The sequence below is a fragment of the Phyllostomus discolor genome, chromosome X (genome assembly GCF_004126475.2).
Source record: "Phyllostomus discolor isolate MPI-MPIP mPhyDis1 chromosome X, mPhyDis1.pri.v3, whole genome shotgun sequence".
NCBI classification, from domain to species: domain Eukaryota; kingdom Metazoa; phylum Chordata; class Mammalia; order Chiroptera; family Phyllostomidae; genus Phyllostomus; species Phyllostomus discolor.
Genome location: NC_050198.1, coordinates 72710323 through 72717023, shown reverse-complemented (window position 1 = coordinate 72717023; position 6701 = coordinate 72710323). Strand labels below are relative to the sequence as shown.

General features: G+C 35.5%; 1 non-coding gene across 1 annotated transcript; it reads left to right on the top strand.

The window, feature by feature from the left end:
• The first annotated feature begins 2800 nt into the window (after window positions 1–2800).
• Window positions 2801–2873, top strand: TRNAV-UAC. Its single transcript has one exon. It is a non-coding gene; the product is annotated as a tRNA-Val (tRNA).
• The last annotated feature ends 3828 nt before the right edge of the window (window positions 2874–6701 follow it).

Genomic DNA, 6701 nt, shown 5'->3' with positions numbered 1-6701 from the left:
AAAGAAGAACAAAGCAAGAGGAATCACAATACCTGATATCAAACTGTATTGCAAGGCCACTGTAATCAAAATAGCCTGGTACTGGCATAAGAAAAGACAAATAGACCAATGGAACAGAATAGAGAGACCAGAAATAATCCCAAGTCTCTGTGGTCAATTAGTATTTGACTAAGGGGGATAAAACATAAAATGGAGCAAAAATCACCTCTTCAGCAAATGGTGTTTGGACATCCGGACAGGTACATGCAAAAAAAAAAAAAAAAATGAAGCTAGATCACCCACTTACACCATACACAAAAATAAATTCAAGGTGGATAAAAGAGTTAAATATAAGTTGTGACACTCTAAAAGTCCTAGAAGAAAACATTGGTAGGAAAATATCAGACATTCCATGCAGTAACATCTTGACTGATATGTCCCCTAAAGCAAGAGACATAAAGGAAAGAATAAGCAAATGGGACCTCATCAAATCAAAAAGCTTCTGCATGGTTAAAAAAAATTATTAAAATGAAAAGAGAACCAATTATATGGGAAAAGATATTTGCCAATGATACCTTGGACAAGGGTTTGATCTCCAAAATATATAAAGAACTCATAGGATTCCACTCCAGGACAACAAAAAACCCAATTATAAAGTAGGCAAAAGACTTGAACAGACACTTCTCCAAGGAGGACATACAGAGGACCCAGTGCATTATGAAAAGATGCTCAGCATTACTAGCCACCAGAGAAATGCAAATTGAAACCACAATGAGGTACCAACTCACACTGGTCAGAATGGCCATCATAAACAAATCATCAAACAAGTGTTGGAAAGGATGTGGAGAAAAGGGAACCCTAATGCACTGTTGGTGGGAATGCAGGTTGGTGCAGCCACTATGGAAAATAGTATCTAATTTCCTCAGAAAACTAAAAATGGAATGGCCTTTTGACCTGGTTATTCCACTGGTCAGATTGTATTGTAAGAGCCCTTGAGCACCAATCCAAAAGAACCTATGTACCCCAATGTTCTTAGCAGCACAATTTACAACAGCCAAGTGCTGGAAGCAGCCTAAGGGCCCATCAGTAAATGAGTGGATCAAAAAACTGTGGTACATTGACACAATGGAATACTATGCAGCAGAGAGAAAGAAAACTCCTACCCTTTGCAATAGCATGGATGGAACTGGAGAGCATTATGCTAAGTGAAATAATCCAGGTGGTGAGGGATAAATACCTTATGATCTCACCTTTAACTGGACATAGTCAACAAAACAGAAAAGTGAACAAAATATAACCAGAGACATTGAAATTAAGAACAATCTAACAATAACCAGAAGGGAGGGGAGATGAGACAATGAGGGGAAGTGTTTTTAGGAACTTCTATAAAGGACACATGGACAAAACCAAGATGGAGAGTGGAAGCCTGGGAGGGAGGTGAGTTTGGCTGGGGTGGGCTGTAGTGGTGGGAGGAAAATGCATACAATTGTAATTGAACAACAATAAAATAATAATAAAAAATTAAAAATAAAAAAAAACTCACTTAAATGTTTTAAGTGGTACCATAAGGAAAAAGAAATAGAATTAATCAATAGGCATATTTATTTTTTGCCCTTATGTTTTCATTATATTTTATTGATAATACTATTACAATTGCCCTGAGTTTTCCCTCTTTGTCCCCTCTACCTAGCAGCCTCCACTCCCTCAGGCTATGCCCCCACCATTGTTCATGTCCATGGGTCATGTGTATAAGTTCTTTGGCTACTCCATTTCCTATACTGCACTTAACATCACCATGGCTATTCTTTAACTATCTATTTGTACTTCTTTTTTTATTTAACAGTTTTTTTTCACATTTTTTAATTGTTCAAGTACATTTGTCTCCATTTTCTCCCCACCACTCCCCACCAACCCAGGCATCCCCACTTCCCACCTTTGATCCTACCCCCCTTTGGTTTTGTACATGTGTCTTTCATAGATGTTCCTGAAAACCCTTCCTCCTTATCCCCCCATTATCTCCACTCTTTATATCTATTTTCTGAAAAAGTTAAACCATATGTATTCAACAACAAAGTACTGATTAAACAATGCTTCCCCTACCCACCAAAAATATTACAGAATCAAATATAGTTATTCAAACCTTAATAATATTTATTACAGGCAAATGAATAGAAAAATAAATGCATTGAACTATTAAGCCAGTTAATCTACTATTAGAAATATGTTTGTTGGTCAGTTAAAAATTGATTCATATGAAACCAAACAACTAATTTTAATGATACTTTCCCTATCAGCCAAAAACAGATTCTTAATCACAAATTATTTTTCAATGTTTTGATTGACTTGATTCCTTTGCTGCTGTGTAGATGCAGTCTTCCAGTGAACCTATATCACTAAACTAGTGTTCTGAAAATTTGAGTCCACATAAGCATGGTGGTAGGTACCTGGATGTTTTCCAAAGGACATACAAGGAGGAATTTTTTAAGACTCAATTTATAGATACCCAATTTTCATATGATCTCTTCCCCAAAAGTGAACTATCTGAAAATATACCTGTAGTTATCCACTACACACTGACAAAGTAAGGCATATTTCTCAGCCACCTCTATTGTTACTATATTTTGTGGGATATGAAGATATCCAGGTAGAAAAAAGTAACCATTTAAATTGTTCCTTTTAAAGCCTTCTTTATCAAGGCACTGTATAAATGCACAATAGTTAGTATACATATTTGGGTTAGGAGGTAATTATGGAATAGAAACAAGGTATGTTGACCTGTGTAGAAATGAAAATAAAATATATTAAAGAGTAAGAAAGTAGTGGTTCCATGGTGCAGCGGTTAGCACGTCTGCTTTACATGCAGAAGGTCCTGGGTTCGATCCCCAGTGGAACTAATAATAGGTGGATTTTCTCCCCCTCCCAAAGGCAAAGAGTAGGAAAGTGGGAATTATATTTTCTTGTTTAATGGATTCCCCTTTTTCTCCCCTCAAGAATGTTGAAACAGTGCACTGCTTCTAAAGGAAAGTCCCAGAAAAACAAACAAGAGACATTTAATAAGAACTATTAAAGATAGTGCACACTTTTAAATCTATGGAACAGTCACAAAGTTCTGCTAACTACTTTAAAATTAAAATATTTAAGTCTTGTAAAGGCATCATAGGGATTACAAATCTGCTATAAACCATGCCATACCTACATTTTCAACATTCTCAGTAATAAGAAAGAGCCTGGTGTTTATTCCTATAATGTTGTCTCAGCCTGGACTGTGTCTCACATTCAACTATTGCATGCTTTCAAGGAAAAGGGAGAAACTCCACATTCATTCTTGAAAAACCAATTTTACATATTTACTAAAAGGAATACATCTGAAAAATATAGCATTTTATATTTTAAACACTAATGAAGACTGAGGATAAACAATCTGAATTTGCTAAAAGATTATCAAATACTGCAAATCTGTATTCATGTTTTAAACTTGGGCATCAGTCTCCTATTTCTTGTCTTTCCTCAAAGAATATTTCACTCATAAATTAATTCTAATTATGTACTTAATTAGATTTAAGTTAAGAAAATTTTATTGTGAAAAAAAGGTGAAGGGTTAAGCAAAAAAAAAAAAAATATCCTCATAGACACAGACAACAGTATAGTGATTACCAGAGGGAAAAGGGGTGGGGAAGGGAGAAGAGGGTATAGGGGGAAAATGGTGATAGAAGGAGACTGGTGGTGGAGAACACACAATGCAATATACAGATGATGTATTATAGAATTGCACCCCTGAAATCTATATGATTTTATTAACCAATATAACCCCAATATGTTTAAAAGAAATGGTTATCATAGGTTCTCTGTAAATTAACAACATCAACAATAATATAAAATTTTTTTAAGTTCCACAATCACTAATGATCCAATACCCTCTAATTGTTTTTTAAAATTTCCATCATATCCTCTTTCTATCCTTAAATACTACAACTCCATGGACACATGAACTGATTAAAGGAAAAATCCCTATAATCTCATTAATAAATGCATTCTAATAAATTTTATTTTGTATGTTTCATATTTAAAAGATTACAATACATTTATGTTGTTTTGGCAATTGTATAATAATAACTATAATGATAACTCTAAAAACTAAACAGAAATTTATATTCATAGGAATTTTTTAAAATTATTTAGATATTTATTTTTTGCAGAGTATAATGTTATCAATATTTTTTTAATTTATAGATTAATTCTTTAGAATAGATTTTGGTTCACAGCAAAATTGACAGAAAGGTACATAGATTTCCTGTATACACCCTCCATATAACTAGATCTCCCTCCATTATCAACATCTAACACTCCCAAATGTAACATTGTGGTACATTTGTTAAAATTGAAGAACCTGGTGCTGGAGAAACAAGATGGCAGAGAAGTAAGTGGAAGCTACTCTATCCTCCTCCAAGGACCAATCTGGAATTATAACTAAATTGTAGAGAAAGCATCTGAAATAACTAACTGAACACTACCTAGAGAGAAGCCTTATAACCAAGGAAAGATTGAAGAAACAACTATACCACAACAAGAATGGTAGGGGGTGTGGAAGAGGCACAAGATAGCTGACTGGGATCCCCCAAGCAGCAGCTGAAGTTACAGAGGGATCTTTCACTGGCCAAAGGGTTACCCCTGAGTAGTGTGGGGTCTAAACTCCAAGCTGAGCTCCCACCCTATAGTACCAGAGCTTGTAAGGAACCCAGATAACACCCAGCTGTGAAAAGTACCAGGATTTCTGTCTGCCAGCAAGAGCTGTACCTGGAAACTCCAAGAGACTCATAAAGGGACAATGTGCAAAATTTCATTTGCAGCCACTTACCCTGAGTTCTGGCAGAGGGAAGGAAGAAGGGACTAGAGGTGCTTGAGGAGAGTCTGGTGTTGGTGGCTCTAGGGAGAGGATTGAAGGAGCAGCCATCAGGGTCCCTGTGCTGTGTCATTCCCCATACAGCAGGAGCTGTCTTTCTCAGGCAGAGCACTCCTCTCCAAGTGCCACTAGCCTGAGGGGAAGCAGTAAACTCACCCACAGGAACTACTCTGCCCCAATTTGTGGTGCTCAAGTCTGGCTACTAATCACAACTTCATTAGTTTAACAACTGATACATTTAACATATGATTAGTTTAAAAACTAAGGCAGAAAACATAATAAAGTGGCTAAAATTGGAAGAGAAAGAGACTCCAAATGAAAGAAAAACAGAATTCTCCAGAACTAGGTGAAATGGAGCCAAGCAAGTTTTTTAGACAGAGAATTTAGAGTAATAATTATAAGGATACTCAACAGCATGAAAAAGACATAAAAACCATAAAAAGGGACCAGTCAGAAATAAAGAATGCAATATATGAAATGAATAACACACTGAAAGGAATAAAGAGTAGATTAGATGAAGTAGAGGATCACATCAGTGATTTGGAAGACACGGTAGGATAAAATACCTAGGCAGAGCAACAAAAAGAAAAAGAATTTTTAAAAATGAGGAGAGTTAAAGAAAATTTTTGGACAATGTGAAGTATAATGACATCCACATCATGGGAATACCAGAAAGAGAAGAGAATGAGCAAGTGATTGAGAACCTATTTGAAGAAATAATGAACAAAAACTTCCCCAATCTGATGAAGGAAAAAGACACACAATTCCAGGAAGTTCAGAGAGTACCAAACAATTTGGACCCAAAGATGCATACACCAAGACACATCATAATTAAAATGGCAAAGCTTAAAGAAAAGGAAAGAATCCTAAAAGCCACAAGAGAAAAACACGTAGTTACATATAAGGAAGCACCAATTAGACTGTCACTTGATATCTCAACAGAAACATTTCAGGACAAAGGGAGTGGCATGAAATATTAAAGGTGGTGAAAATCAAGGACTAGCAACCAAGGCTACTTTACCCAGCAAAGCTATCATTTAAAATTGATGAGGAAATAAGGAGCTTCCCAGACAAGGAAAAGATAAAGGAGTTTGTGAACACCAATCCAGCACTGCAATAAATGTTAAAGGGCTTACTTTAAGAAGAAGAAAAATAGAAAGAAAGAAAAAAACAAACAAAAGAGAAAAGTCTAACAATAAAAGGCACTACGTATCTATCGATAATCACTTTAAATGTAAATGGCTTAAATGGTCCAACCAAAAGACATAGGGTAGCTGAACGGATAAGAGAACAAGGCCCGTATATATGCTATTACCAAGAGACCCAACTCAAATTGAAAGATACACACAGACTAAAAGTGAAGGGATGGAAAAAGATATTTCATGCAAATGGAAAAGATAGAAAAAGTTGGGAGTGCAGTACTTATATCCAAAAAATAGACATTAAAACCAAGGCTGTAGTAAGAAACAAAGAAGAACACAACATAATAATAAAGGGAACAATCCAATAAGAAGATATAACCCTAGTAAACTTGTATGCACCCAATATAGTAGCACCTAAATATATAAAGCAAATCTTGATGAACATAAAGGGAGACATCAACAGAAATGCAGTCATACTCAGGGATTTCAACACCCAACTGACATCAATGAATAGATCTTCCAGGGATAAAACTAAACAAGGAGATAGCGACTTTAAATGACACACTAGATCAAATGGATTTAATTGATATCTTCAGAGTATTTCACCCCAAAGCAGAAGAATGTACATATTTCTCAAGTGTACATGAAACATTTTCTAGGACAGACCACATGTTAGGACA